Source organism: Mauremys reevesii, linkage group 12, assembly GCF_016161935.1.
Source record: "Mauremys reevesii isolate NIE-2019 linkage group 12, ASM1616193v1, whole genome shotgun sequence".
Classification (NCBI taxonomy): domain Eukaryota; kingdom Metazoa; phylum Chordata; order Testudines; family Geoemydidae; genus Mauremys; species Mauremys reevesii.
In genome coordinates, this window is record NC_052634.1 from 37,617,704 (window position 1) to 37,632,794 (window position 15,091).

Genomic DNA, 15,091 nt, shown 5'->3' on the forward strand with positions numbered 1-15,091 from the left:
AAGGTTGTCTGGGAGAGATGTAAAGGGGGACTGTGTCTCCCTGTCTGGCCCAGGCTCCTGGGAGGAAGTGATCTCAGTGTGTCTGGCTGTCTCCATTCGTCCCACTCATAAGAATCCCTGGTGTGTTGGTGCACCCTAGACCATTAAGGATCTCTGGGGGGTGGGTGTCTCTCTCCCCCTAGTCAGGATCTCTGGGGCATGGCTGTATAAAAAGAGACTTTGACTCACCCAGGCTGGGCTGCCATCTTGGAACAGACCAGGTCCTTCTGTGGAGGTTTTGCGTTCCTCCAAGGACGTGATCTCAGTGTGTGTGGGTGTCCCTGTCCCTTCAACCCTTAACAATCCCTGGTGCGTGGGTGCACTGGGCCCCATTACAATCCCCTCTGTCTTACCCCCCATGAGGGATCCGGTGGATGTGGGTGTTCTCCACACTACCGGGGCTGTCTGGTTCCCCTGTCCCTCCTGGTTAATAGTGGAGTGTGTGGGTGTCCCCCCACCCGTTAAGGATCTGTGTTGTGTGGATGCCCCCATTCTTCTCATTAAGAATGGTGCAACGGAGCATATGGGTGTGTCCCCCACCCCGTGAACTAGCTCCCGTGTGTGGTTCCCTTGCCCCCATCCAGGCTCTGTGGTGTGTGGGTGTCGCTGTTCCTCTTTTCAAGATCCGTGTTGCAGGGGGGCATCCCTTCCCCCAAGTCAGAATCCCCAGCATGTGGCTGCTCCCATACCCCCACCCAGGCTCTGCGGGGGGGAGGGAGGTCTAAAAAGAGACCACATCTCACTGTCTTGGCCAGGCTACGCTGCAGGGGCTATTCACAGGTGCAATCCCACTACTGATCAGCATGGGAGTTTTGATCTGCTCTGTTTCTGATCTGGGCCAGTTCACCCCTCCTTAGGCAACCTGGGGACCCCAAGCTTCCCCAGGATCACCATATTGATGCTGAAGTTAGTGCGGACACCTGATCGGCACAGCCCCCTGCAGCCCAGAACTCCTGAGCTCAAGCAATCCGCCAGCCTCAGCCTCAGCCTCAGCCTCCCCAGGTGCTGGGATCACAGGCACCAGCCACGGAGCTGGGCTTGTTTTGCAGTTTGGCACCTGGAGCTTTAAACTCTGCTTGTGAGCTCTGTGCCTTGGCCAGACGGAGACAGCCTGGAACTGGGAAATGCTCCTGCTCCCCTCGCCCCTGTCTCATGTCGAGCTGCAGGCACCGCTGTCCTCCCAGGTAAGATCCCGGATATTTCGGTGCCCCCTTTCCCCGCCCAGGTGTCCGGGTACCTCTGCCCCCCATACAGAATCCTGGATGTGTGGGTGTCCGTCCCTCTGCAGAGGATCCCGGAGTGTGGATGCCCTTGTCCCCCCCTACACGATCCTGGGTGTGTGGGTGCCACTCTCCCCCCCCGTAGATCTCTGGTGGGTGGGTCCCCAGGGTGTGAGTGCTCCCATCCCCCGATACAGGCTGGGGGGGGTATAACTGGCTCTCCCTGTCCTGCCCAGGCGGTGCTACAGCAGCTGTTCACAGGGGCAGCAACCCCACTGTCACCCTGCAGCTTTACCCTGCTCCAGGGGTGACCTGCTTCACCGTCCTGTGGGAGCCCGGGGACCCCGAACTTCCCAGAATCACCTGATTGATGCCGAGCTTAGCACAGACACCGGCTCAGCCTGGCAGGGAGCTGCCCTGAGCCCTGACAATCAGCTTCCCTCAGCCTCCTGCTGCACAGCGAGGGTCCCACGCGAGAGGCTTCGTGCCCAGTTTGTTCAGGAGCGTCCCAGGCTCCAGCTGTAAACTCTACTGGTCAGTACTAGTCTTTGGCCACACGGGGGCGGCACTAACGGTCCCATCTAAACGCTGTTTGCGTTCGGCCCTTCGGATCGCAGATTGTAACCCGCGGGCAGATCTCTGAGTGCAGCCAAATCCCTCCCCAAACTGAACATTGAAGCAGCAGCTCCCATTGGAAAGATCAGGATTTTTGCCTTTAAAAACAAGGAAAATGTCTCCAGCGAGAGACTGAAGAAGCTCAATTGATTTCATTGACTCCATGAATGTTCCTCTGTGTCCCCCTAGGAGTCATGCCCCACTTTTTGGGGACCACTGAACCCTACTGGCTAATCAGGGGCTAGTGATGCCAAAGCCCAGGGAAAGGGAGAACAAGTGCGGGGCCCCCCAGCACTGGAGCCATGTGAAGGGGCTGCAGGAGAGGGGCAATGGCTGGTGGCCCAGGGAGTTAAGGGCAAAGGGGGCACAGGAGGGGGCAGGAGTTAGGGGTGAAGGAGGCGCAATGGTTGGGAGTGCAGGAGCTAGCGGTTAAGGGGGAGTGGGGATCGTCCAGGGGCAATGGGGAAGTGCCAAAGTACAAGCTTTCCCCAGGGCACCATTTTCCCTAATACTGGTCTGAGCAAACAATTGGAAATGACCCTTCAGTGAGACCAGAACCATAGTGTAGAAAAGCCCCTTTGTTAAGTGGCTGTGGCTGAGGGCTTAGGGAGATGGCTTAGAAAACAACAGCCACTTGTCTGTGGAGGTTTGATTCTTGCCTGCTAGGCCAGGCTGGGGTGTGGTGTCTCCATGGCTGTACTTTCAGTGTCTGATCTGCCACAGGGAGCCAAGTCCAGACATACTCAGAGGCTCTATGCCAGGGTTTCTCAAACTTCCTTTCACTATAACCCCTTTTTGCCAAAAAACTTACTACATGACCCTAGAAAGACACACCAAGCCCCTCTACACTGAGCACAGGCAGAGGAGACAAAGCCTGAGCCCTGCCCCAGTTGGGGGAGGGCAAAACCAGAGCTTGAGGGATTCAGCCCTGGGTGGTGGGGCTCAGACTTTTGGTTTCAGCCCCAGGCACCAACAAGTCTAATGCCAGCCCTGGCGACCCCATTAAAACAGGGTTATGACCCACTTTGGGGTCTTGCTCCACAGTTTGAGAACCACTGCTCTAGGCTGATGGGAGAGAGTTTTCCTGGGGGTGTAGTTAATCCACTTCCCAAGAGGTGGCAGCTATGTCAGTGGGAGAAGCTATATCGGTGGGTGTGCAAGCTGTGGTGTTTACCACATTTAAGAAGTTTAATCAAACCCCATTTTGAAAACCACCTGTGGTCTGGGAATGGCAAAGGAGCTCGATGAATCAGGGTTTGTCCTTCAAAGTCCTGGACATCACGATTCCATACTCCTGTTGTCATTGGGGATATTGCTCAGTGTTAGAGTGCTTAACTGCAGTTTTCACATAGTCCTCAGTTCAAACCCCCATGTTCTCTTATAACCTTCTTTCTTTTTTATTTAAAAAGTTAAACATTTTCATTTCCATTCTCCATTATGTTCAGGGGCTCCTCTATACAGGAGTGCTTGATATTAATGTAAACACTCAACATTTTGCTGTCCAAATGCATAAAAAACTAGCAAAGCTGTCCATCAGCTGAAATCAGTTCCAATCCTCTAAGTGTCTAGTTTATGTTTTCATCAGTTAAACAAAGGTATCATACGAATGTACATTCGCAGATCCCTCTTCTCCAGGAGCTATGTTGTGCAGAAGAACAAGAACCACATCCAGTTGCAGTTCAGGAATCTGATGACCAAAGAGCCACGAAGTGTTCTGAGGGCTGGAGAAAAATGCCTTCTAGTGAGCTATTGAACGAGCTCAACCTGTTTAGCTTATCAAAAGAAGATTGAAAGGTGACTTCATTGAAGTGTTGAAGGGCCTTAATGGACAGAAAACATGGGGTATTAAAGGGCTCTTTAATCTGGCAGAGAAAGGCATAAGAAGACCCAATGGCTGGAAGGTGAAAAGAGACAAATTCATATTACAACTAAGGCACAAATATTCAACATCGAGGATGATTCACCACAGGAACAATCTCCCAAGGAAAGTGGTGGATTTGCCATGTCCTGATGTCATTTCATGAAGACTAGCTATCTTTCTGGAATGTGTTTGCCCCAAAAGTAGATATTGTGTCATACAGGAAGCCTGTGATATGCAGGGGGTCAGGTTAGATGCTCTAATGGTCTCTTCTGGCCATAAAGTCGACTAATTTCTGAAAAACTGAGTGTAGCATTGGGAGCAGCATCTGATGTTTTCCTGTCTAGCCAGCTTGCTTCCTAGAACGAACGCTCCTTGAGTGGGGTGATCCACAGGGAGTAGCTCAAACCTCCAAAGTGCCTGGGCAGGGGCAGGACATTAGCACAGCAAGGGAGGGGTGTGGCAGTGACATCACAAAGGCCTTTCGCAGAACCTCAGACTATTGGTCAAAGGTGGTGGGGAGGTGGTGACCTCACAGAGAGATGCTGACATCAGCCAGGCAGGACAGGGGTGAGGGGCCAGGGAAACCTCAGAGACCCCTGTGGCTTTGCTTCAGCAAGTCTCCTTCTCCAGGTCTCTCTTTGAGGACTGAGAGAGTATTCGGGTTCACGGACGTGAGTGCCAGGAGGAACCTTTTTCAAGTTTTCTCCTTCCCTTTTCCTGATTTTACTAGAAAACAGCCATCCCTGTTTAGAAGGTTGAAGCCTCCTCGAGGTTTGAAACCTGTTCAGTCTGATCCATCTGGTGACAATTGAATTCTAGGCATGGAAAACACGAACTTAAGGAGGCAGAATTTTATTCCGCACCTGGGATTTTGTCCCATAGAATCAGTGGGGACATTAGGGTTTGTCCTTTCTGTTTCACCTTTTCCTCCATCCCTCCCTCCCTCCTTTCTCTTTGTCTCTTGCTTCTTTTGTCCTTTCACCTGTTCCCCTCCCAACACCAGGAACGGTGTGTGTGTGTGTGTGTATGTGTGTATGTGTGTGTTGCGGGGGAGTGCTCTGCAGCTCCCACTGTGGGAGGTCCACCCAAAAATGTGGGGCTGAAATAGTGCTCGGGCAGTGATCCCCACCAGTGACCTGGGCCATCCTTTGGGCTCTCTGGTGAGAACCCTCAGCCTCCCGTCCTGTCTCTACCCTGATTGGCTGAGCAGGGGATTATTGACAGGGAGGAGATTCAGGTCCTTGTTGTTCTCTTTTAAGACCAAGGAAATAAGTCATAACCTGTTATATGTTTGACAAATTTTGCTGCTTTGCTGCATTAATGGTCTCTGAGCAGTTCATGATTCTCTCTAACATTGCAGTTCTCCTCAAATACTTGCTGAATAATTACTGTGCACTGTTGTTGGTCTGGAGCTCATCTGAGAGCACTTTATTCAGGTCATTCAGTGTTTGAAATTCACGATCTGATGGTTAGTTTCAAAATCAGGGCTCTTGGGTCCTATTCCCAACTCTGCCACTGGTTGGCTGTGTGACCTAAGACAAGTCAATTCTCCTTTCTCAGCCTTAGCTTCTCCCTCTGTCAAGTAGGGATAATGATGATCCGCTCCTACCTAGCTCAAGGTGGGTGGAGGATGGGGATCCATTGGAGAGTGTCACTAGGAGTATCAGAGGGGCCGTGTTAGTCTGGATTTGTAAAAGCAGCAAAGACTCCTGTGGCACCTGGCTAAGCAAACAGAACAAACCCCAAATCCCCCCTGTGCTTTGGGAGCCAGGTTTGCTGTGGGAATCCTGTAGTTCAGATGACTTCACGCCTGGGCATTGGGATTATTTACCAGTTTCTCTGGCATTGGGGCAGTTTTGTGCTCACAGCTGTGATGGCCGAGTGGTTAAGGCGTTGGACTTGAAATCCAATAGGGTTCCCCTGCGCAGGTTCAAATCCTGCTCACAGCGAGGCCTGTGTTTTAGCCAATCTCTCACCCGGGCAATACCTCTGTACAACCCCCTGAGACACTCTCAATTCTCTCCCCACCCCAAGTAAATTCTGTTCTGCTCCTTTCATAGAGATGCCTGGGACACCACCTCACACTGTGTTGTTGAGGGGTTGGGCAAACTCTCAGCACCTGAAGCCTCTGCCACTCACCTGGTGCCCCATAGATCAGCCATAGCCCTGGTTCTGCTCCTCTCTCTAGCATGTGAAAGGAGCTGAGTCAGCGACTCCATGGGAGCTACGGGGCTGCAGAACCAACAGAGAGAAGAAAAGGTGCTCAGTGCCCACTGGCAGCCAGCTCCCCCCCACCCACTACAGGCCTTGCTGACAAGCTCCTCACACTTGCCAGTGATCAGCTGTTCAGTGGGGTGCAGGAGGCGCTGGGGGGGAGGGGGAGGAGCAGGGAGAGTGGGAGAGGGAGAGGAATGGGGCAGGAAGGTGCAGGGCGGGAAGAGGTGGGAGAGGGGTGGGGCTTGGGGAAGGGGTGGAGTGGGGCCGGGCCGGGGGAGGACCGGGGGGATTTGTCCCATACCCCAGATCCCTCTAGGGCCGGCCCTGAAGGGAAGCACTGACTATCACAGTGACAATAGAAGTGACCAGCCTTGCGGGGGAGGCTGAGGGAGATCCGCACTCACCAGGTCTCTTCTCTCCCCCACGGTGAGCCAGACACTGCTCTCTCCTGGCTCTCACTCTAGCAGCTGGACGCCAAGGAGACATTTCCCCACAGGAAGTGCATCGAGTGCCCCTGTGGTGCTGGGGGGGCTGGCAGGGGGGCTGATGTCTGCACAGACTCTCAGCTGCCAGGCCGGAGGGGGCACTTCGTACCTTACCAGACTGGCTCAGTGAAGACGGGGCGTTGACAGAGCAATACAGACGCTCTCCAGAGCAGGGAGCAGCAGCCGCCCATGCAGCCAGGCAATGAGCATTTCCCACAGCCTGGAGCCGAGGGGGAGGCGGCAGCTGCTGTTCCAGCTCCTCGGGGACAGGCCCTGTCAGCCAACAGCCACTTCTTACTCCCCACAGCTAAGGGCGCCGGGTTCCTCCGGTGGGGGTGTGGAGCAGCTGTTCGTTTTCCTGTTCACGCTCCTCTGCGGTGTGAAAATCGGGGAGGGGAGGCAGAAGCCCCACTTCCCTCCCAAAATGACACCCAGTGGGGGAAGCCAGGACAACAGGGTGGGGCGGCAGGTGGTGGCCAGACTCTCACCGCCAGGGTCTAGTCTAGCTCAGGGTCCAGCTCAACTTCCTCCCCGCGCCACTGGCCCCCAGTCCCCTTCCACCACCAGGTCAACCCGGGCACTAGGGCAGGAACGGGGTGAGGCAGCAAGTCAAGCTGAGCAAGGCAGGCAAAAGTGAGTCTTGTCTTCATGGGCCGCTCACAATGACGTCCTTTTTGTGTGCAACTGCTGCAAAAACATCCAGGACAGAAAAGCAACAGGCCAAAATGCTGCAATACAGCTGCCAAAGTAGCTCAGTTGGGAGAGCGTTAGACTGAATATCTGAAGGTTCCTGGTTCAATCCCAGGCTTTGACAGGTTCTTTCATTCTCTTTGTACAGGTGGGCAGCTTGTTCTCTGGCAGCCCAGTGGTACTTGCACCCAAGGTGAGCAGAGCTGCTGTGGGGCAAAGCAATTTTGGGGGCCCCTTCCATTAAAAAAAGTTGCAATACTGTATTATCATGGGGGCCTGGAACAAATTGCCCCACTTGCCTCCCCTCTGGGTGGCACTGAAGGTGAGTCTCTGATCTTGGGCTCTGCAGTAGGAAAACATAGAATGGGCTTCTGCCCCTAGTTGGCCCACCTGACTTTTAACAAGGAGAGATGGGAGCTGTCTTTCCCAACATGGCAGGAAGAGAGCAAGGTAGGGTGACCCTCAGGAATGGTGCCAGAGGGCTGCTGGGCAGTGACAGGCAGGGATTGGGGATGAAAACTCCTCTGTGCAGCTGAGCGAGGGCAGTACCAGGGAAGGGGAGTCTGTAAAAGTGGCCCTGTGGAAGGTGGCAGGGATTTGGGGGCCCAGGAGGAGGCGCTTGATGTTCATTGCCTTGGAGCAGCTGGACTTGGCCATGGTGAGTGTTCAGGAAATGCACATTAACTACTCTAGGGTAGCTCAATAGGCAGAGGGTGATTGGAGGAAGGGCCTCCTGGCCAGGGAAGAATGATGGGGCTGGAGTCTTGTTCTTCACATTCGCGGTGCGAGTACAGAAGGGGCTGGAGCTCCGACCAGGGAGGGCATTTCTGGTGGGCTTTGTGCTCTGTGGCACTGGTTACGGCTATATTAGTGTGTATGGTCCCCAGTTAAGGCATGAGAGGGAAGATCAAAGGCTCCCTTCCTCTGGGCTGCATGATGTTTGTTGTTGGGGGGGATTTTAATTGTGTCAGCCGGCCTGAGCACCGCTGGTCCCGTGTTCCCAACCGTCAGAGGAAACATTTTTACAATGAGCACTACCTGGCGCAGGTCTGTAGTGAGGTCAGCTTAGAGAAGCTCACTCCAGCCACAGAGGGGGTTCACCTTTCTGCAGGGACAGGCCAGGACTCGTATTGACCGGATTTATGCTTAGCTTTTTTGTCTTTTGCATGTTGCTTCTCAGATTCTTTCTTGGCCCGACTTGTTACACTTTGGCACTTAACAGGCCAGAATTTGTGCACCTTCCGATTATCCTCACTAGGATCTGATTTCCAAATTTTGAGGAATGACTTTTTGCCTCTAACAACTTCCATTATTCGGCCGTTTACCTAGAGTGGCTTTCTGCTGGTCGTCCTATTGTCGTTTCTGATTTAGGGCAAACGTTTCATCTGAGCCTCTAATTGCGGTGTTTTTAAACGGTCTGCATGCTGCTTGCAGGCACCTAACACTTGTGACAGCAGCTCCTTTTAATTCCCATCCAACCATCTGTACTTATGCCGATAGGTTGACTTTAGGTCTTTAACTTTGAGCGGTAGCTGAGAAGATGGTAAATTGGGCAGAAACCTGTTCGACAAACCTCTTCATTTCCTTGTTATTTCCTGACTTCTTCATTCATCCCCTTTTCCTTATTTCCTGGATGAGGCGGCGGCCTGCCAGGGAGCTCCCTGGCACCTCTGGCTGCCTGGGCTGAAGGCAAGAGGCAGGCCTGGGCGTGGCGAGGGCCTCCTGTCCCGGCCTGAGGCCGCAGTGCTTCCTCGTCCCCTTTTCCCACCCACACGGGCAGGCGGCTGCTGCGGGAGAACACGAGGGAGGCTCTCGGGATGCTAGGCAGCGCTGTGTGGCTGTCAGGGGAAAGAGCCTTCTTCTCTAAAGATGGCTGGCAGAAAAGTGGTGCTCAGCTCTGTAAGCGACCTCCCCAGTAGCCTTGCTGCCAGGGGATGCAGACATTTCTGTAAGGTGCAGAAAGAGGGTATTTGGCTTCCAAGTTAATATGAGAAATATGCATTTAGGAGATTGAATTTCCATTTCTGCACAGGGCCCCAGTGGCCTAATGGACAAGGCAATGGCTTTCTAAGTCAGAGATTGTGGGTTCAAGTCCCATCTGGGGTGAAAAACTGCCTCTACATGGCAAGGAAACCTTGGCCTTATTTTCACCAAGGAAGCTGGGAGATGTTTGAACACAAAATATTGGATCTTGGGAAAAATGGCATCTTGACAAATGCTTTCTAAACCCATCAGTAGCAAACAATTAATGCTAGTGTTTGTCTGAGACTAGAGGGAAGGGGAGTGTTTACTCCAACACCTCAGTGAGTGAAACAGACGGAAAGAGCAAGGCCGTCCTGAAAGAGAATGGATCTGTCTGGAGACAAAGCAGCCCCTGAGAACGAGCAATGGTGTGAAAAGAAGAGGTTGAAATGTGTTAGATGTTACTTAGTGTTAGAGGGTTTATCCCTTCACCCTCCCATTACCAGGTCCTTCTTGCATACACACAGAGCAGCAATACCCAAAGTCCGAAGGTGCAAACAATGAGATGTTTATTAGATTGAACTTCCAGCAAGCAATGATTCCAGTTTCCTTCCTCAGTGTCCCCATCCCAGCCCTGATGCCACAGAGCCTTGCCTGTGTCCCTGTTCCCATTCTCCCCCTTAGCAAAACATAGGACATGTGGTGACACATTTCCTGATAGGGCCAGGCATCAAGGTGGAAGGTGTTGATATTCCATTTGTCCCACTGCCCCTTGCGTAGTACATTGCCCTGCACCTTCTCTCATACGGGTGTGTCACACCTGTTCCAATTAGCATCCAGACTTCCCACTATAGTGGGCCCGAGAAGGTTGGGTCCAGGTTATCTAGTACAGGGGGGAGGGGCTTACTCCATTACTTCTAGGTTATTTCCATAGGCAACGTCACACAAGTATACTTAGCAATACACCAGCCGCTGTAACAATCCACAGCAACACCGAGAGACCTGAGCACTGCAGCATGGTCCAACATCCCAGCCACCACCGAAACACCTCCTCTCCTCCTTCGACGGGGTCAAGCCCTTAACATGCACAGTTGCTGGCAGTTGCAATACGCTGCCGCTGCAGGTTTTCGTGCTTTTGTCCGTTTCATAAGTCCATTGAATGTCCACAGAGAAATGGGTTATTGTCCAAACCAACTTAACCTCATGGTGTGGAATCAGGCTGTATGCGCTGGTTTGATTATTCACAGCAGTAAGAGTCACAGATCTATCTGTGCGCCAAAGCCCAGAGAGCAGTGTGTAGTGTGGAATTTGGTTAGGGGCTGGTGTAATTGTGCCCCCAGTAATATGTACATTTCCAGCAAAACACCTCATACACAGACACCCAATTGTCCACCCCTTGCCATGGGCCATTGGGTGTGCTCCTCCACGGCCATCAGGGAGGGGCACATTCAAACATCTTCTCTGGATTTACACCATTTTACACACCCCTCCATTGATTCCGAGTGAGCAAATCCCCTTCTCATTATTCCCATAGGGCTTGTGGGGCCCACCTCAGCTGCCGATTCACTTCCAGATACCACGGTAGCTATTACACAGGTGCTGGCCTCCTTGTCGAGCATTTTGAATTTCCATACTCATCTTCCCCCAGGTCAGCCTTTTGAAGCCATCCCCATCCATGTCATGAGGTTTTCTGTTCATTGAAACACAACAATGCTAACAACAAGACAAACACCACAGACAAACAACACAAAACATAGATTCATGGTATTCTGGGTTAGTCTTTTGCTGGCACCAGCTTGCTTGTAGAGTGTCTGAAAAACAAAAGAAACAATTTCCACACACACCCCCAGTGGGGACAGATTAGTGCTTAATAATAATAATACCACTTCCTTTTACAAATGTCCTTGCTAATTGCAGGAAAAACAGAAGAATTACCTCCAGGCTGTCCTTATTTTGTTCTATAGTTAGATAGTGAATTACCCCACTCACGGGTCATTTATGAAATTCATGAGGTGGTGTGCCTCAGTTTCCCCTCTTGTACAACAGACCCAGTTTGCAATAGTTTCTCTGCTGCACCAAGCTTTAAGTTTATCCTCAGGTAATAGCTGAGAGACAGCTTTAGATTTAGCTTTAGCACTGTACATACACACACACACTCCTTAGGGTTAACCTGTCCCCCTTATTTTCAGGCTTGACTTGTTTTTTCACCTCCCTTTCCTGGAGGGCCACAATCTGAGTCTTCCAGTAGCTTGTTTGCTGACCAGATGTATTTATTATTTGCAGCTCCTTTGTGCTGCCACTGATGGGCAGTTCTCTCCTTCCCCCATCAGCTAGGTCATTTGCATTCACCCCGGCTTTCGGGCTTGGCTTTTGGATCCAAAGCCATCAGCAGCTCAGACACTGTCTTAAAAGGCACACAAACAACTTCCACCGGAGTTCTGATTACTTTCCACTTTCATCTTCTGCTTCAAAACATACAGATCTGAAAAAGAAACCACAGCCTATTGTGGCTCCCTTTGGAGCCCTAATAGGGTTTGAATTAAGTACCATGTTTTGTTTGCATTTCTTTTACCCCTTCTCCAATATACACTGCACACGTCCTGGGAAAATGCACATTCCTTCCATAGTTTAACCTTCATAACATTATGTTACAAAACATAAGTCTCACTTTAGGTTTTTAAAACCTGACACAATTACACACAACATTTTGTTTTGTCTAACAGCCCTTGCACTGCAATAATTTTTTTTATACAACTGTACCCCGATTACACGTCCATCTTGTACAACTAGAGCCAGCCAGGGGTAGACAAGTTAAGTTCCAATAGAAACCCCGGACATTCCTTTAGTGATTTTGCTAACATTACCCAGGAATCAAATCATTTTGATGAGATTCTCTCTCCGCCTGCTGCCTGCAGCCATCCCCTATAGACCGTTTCTGTGGGCAAAGGGCCCATTTCCCCTCAGAATGGCTGTAAAGGCTTCTCGGGACAAAACACAGTGGTGGTAGTAGCCACTTTACCTGACTGTCTTGTATAATTTAATTACTAAGCTTTCATCCAACGTGCGTGCACAGAGCTGCACATACAGTTACATTTATATAACTGGGTTTTATTATTAAACCAAAACCTGCCTTCTTGTAATACCACAACTGTTGCCTTTTACTATTTCCAAAACTCACAAATGTTTACTTTCCTCCAAACTCTGTATTATTAATTTTTGCAAAACCCTGGGCGGCTGCACTGCAGTGCTGGGGTGACTCTGCAGGGGGAGAAGCTGCTGTGGAGCAATGTAGGGCAGGTGCAGGAAGGAGCCGGGGTCACTATTCACATTCTGAACTGCACAATTTTCCATATTTGGGAATGTCCGAGAACAATTCTAAGGGGAAGGTGAATGCAGAGCAGTGACACTGGAGGTTCCCAGACCTCCAAGGGGGGCGGTGTGGAAATTAATAATGGGAAGATCATTTGCGAAATTAGTCGTCACTGACAAGATTTGTCTCTGTTCTCATTTCACATTGTGGTGTTATTTAGCAGAATCAGGACATATTTTACTATGTTAATTAAACACAGAATTTTATTTAACTATGCCAAAAACTTAGTGTCACTTATTTTTTTCTCTCTCCTAGCAAGAATGAATTGAATTTTGTGACTTTCTGGAAAGTGCAGCGAGATTAAACGTGGGGAATTCAGTCTCTGTGTTTGCAAGCTGATGTTTTCCTCTCACAGGTCAGTGCCTGCATTGAAATACCAAGAGGGATCTAAGGGCTGGTGTACGCTGGGCACAGGGGTGTTTGCAGAAGGGGCGGGGCTCAGGTGGAAGGGGCGGGGCAGGGCGTTAGTCTCCACCAGCTGGTGGTTCACGCCCTGCCCATGGTGTTGCAATGAAAGAGGCTGCCCAGTCTGCACTTGTAGCGAGGTTCCCCCACTAGGTGGCCGCGCAGAGGCTGCAGGAGACAGGCAGGGGGCAGCAGGGGAAGTGGCGACACAGGAGCTCTCAGCAGCAGGGTGAAGGACAATGCCGTGGAGCGGCAACGACGCAGAGTGAACAGGGCAAACCGAGAGCCAGTTGAAGGAGTGTCGGCAGCAGAAGCTGAGGTTTCGCTTGATGCCTTCCCTTCCCTCCCCCACCCCTGGGGCTTTGCTGCCCAAGGGGAGTGGGGGTTGGGGGAAGGAGAGCGGAGGAGTCTCTTAAAGGAACATTAGATTGGCCTGTCACACCGCAAGGTGAGAAACTGAGGCACAGCACTGCCCAGCGTACTCTGGGGTGAGGGGGTTGCTGATGAGCGTAGATGTGAATGTGGTTGTGGGGTTTTCCCAAACTCAGGCTTGATTCTCTTTCTCTTTTAATAGAAGTTCTCATTGGCTCTCCGCCCACGCAGAGCTGGGGAGTGGGGGCCTGTTGCCTTTTCCCCAGGCAGCAGGGTGACACCTGCCTGGTGAGTGAGGGTTGGTTTGGGTGACCCCCCACTCAGGGCAGGCTAAAGGCAGGTCTCTGCCCTTTACTCAGCCCAGGGGGAGTTTTTTGCACTAACATCCCAAGTGTGCAAGTCCGTCCCCGCAGAGCAGCCCCATAGGGTGACCTTGAAGAAACTGTGGAAAACGGGACGGGGGTGGGGGATAATAGGCTCCTATATAAGGAAAAGTCCTCCCAGACCGGCCTGTCCCTTTAAAAACGGGACATCTGGTCACCCTGGAGCAGCCCCGCACTCCTGCTCCCCGGTTGGTGCGTTTGTAACCCGGGGGCTGAAGCCGAGGCGAGAAAGGGAAGGGAGCGAGCTCGGAGCTCTCCGGCGCCACCTGCTGGGAGCAGAGGGAAATGATTGAGCGACGTCCTGGCTAATTTAAATATCACCTGGTTCTCTGCCGGGTGGCTCCACTGGAGAGCTGGGGCGTGGCCTGAGCGTGGCAGCACCTTATTTGCATAAATTAAAAGCAGCAGTTTTGGGCCATTGGGGTAAAATATGAGTAAGTTTTGGGGTTGGGCCCCACATGTTTAGTGCAGGCTGTGGGGAGCCGGGCTGAGCAGAGCCTGCCCCGACGGGGAGTGTGGTCACCCTGAGCTGTGAGCGTGTGGCCAGACATGGGGAAGGGGCTGCGGGGGGGAGGGGAGGAGAAGGTTGGTTGTGGGAAGCAGAAAGTGTTCCCCCCTTTTGGGGTGCCTGGGCGGGGTTTTTGTTACCTAATGCAGAGCAGTGGTGGGGGAGGGGAATTGAGACTCTGCTTTAGGGGTTGTTGTGGTGCGTGACACGAGCCACCCGGCGCTGGCTGCTGCTGTGGGGCATAGGACAGGTGGGGGGCGGGGCTGTCTGGGTCCTTGAGATGAGGGGCGGTTCCTGGTTGGCTGGTGCCTGCCTGCCAGGGGTTTTTTGACAGCTGATCTCCCATTGGCCCTCGTGCGGGGCGGGTCTCTGAAAGCTGGTCTCCCATTGGGCCCTCCCCACCTGACGTTTCTGACAGGCTCATCTCCCATTGGTGACGTTGTCTGACAGCGATGTGGGGCGGAGCCGCCAGGGCCTTGTGCGCTCAGAGCTCAGCGCCGCCCGCGAAGCGGCGCGAGGCCGCGCGGGGCGGGTCCCGCTGCCGGGCGGAGGGACCGAGACCGCAGCCGCGGCGCCGCCTCCCGCCTGGCGCGAAGCCGCAGCGCCGGGGTCACAGGGCGCGAGGCGCTTCCGCGCGCGGCTGTTTCCTGCCGGTCGCGGGGTGACGGGTCCTGCCCGGGGGCTGCGGGGTCCCGATGGCAGCGGGGGGCTCTGGCGTCCGCCCGCCCGCGGCGGCTGGGAGCTGCGGGGCCACCTGCACTGGCCGGGGGCTGCGGCTCCTCCTCACCCCGGTGACTGGGAGCTCCGGGCTCTGCCTGCGGTGTCTGGCGCCGGGGCTCCTCTCCTGCCGGGGCGGCCGGGAGCTCCCGGGGCTGCGGCGCTGCAGGGTCTGTGAGCAACGACGTGGGGCTGCGGGGCCCTCCCGCCATCAAGGCCTGTTGGGAAATCCCGGGTCCCTCCGCAG

At 53.0% G+C, this 15,091-nt stretch overlaps 2 non-coding genes across 2 annotated transcripts; both read left to right on the forward strand.

Moving 5' to 3' along the window:
• The first annotated feature begins 5,602 nt into the window (after window positions 1–5,602).
• TRNAS-UGA lies at window positions 5,603–5,684 on the forward strand. The gene has a single exon. It is a non-coding gene; the product is annotated as a tRNA-Ser (tRNA).
• Window positions 5,685–9,160: 3,476 nt separating this feature from the next.
• Window positions 9,161–9,233, forward strand: TRNAR-UCU. Its single transcript has one exon. It is a non-coding gene; the product is annotated as a tRNA-Arg (tRNA).
• The last annotated feature ends 5,858 nt before the right edge of the window (window positions 9,234–15,091 follow it).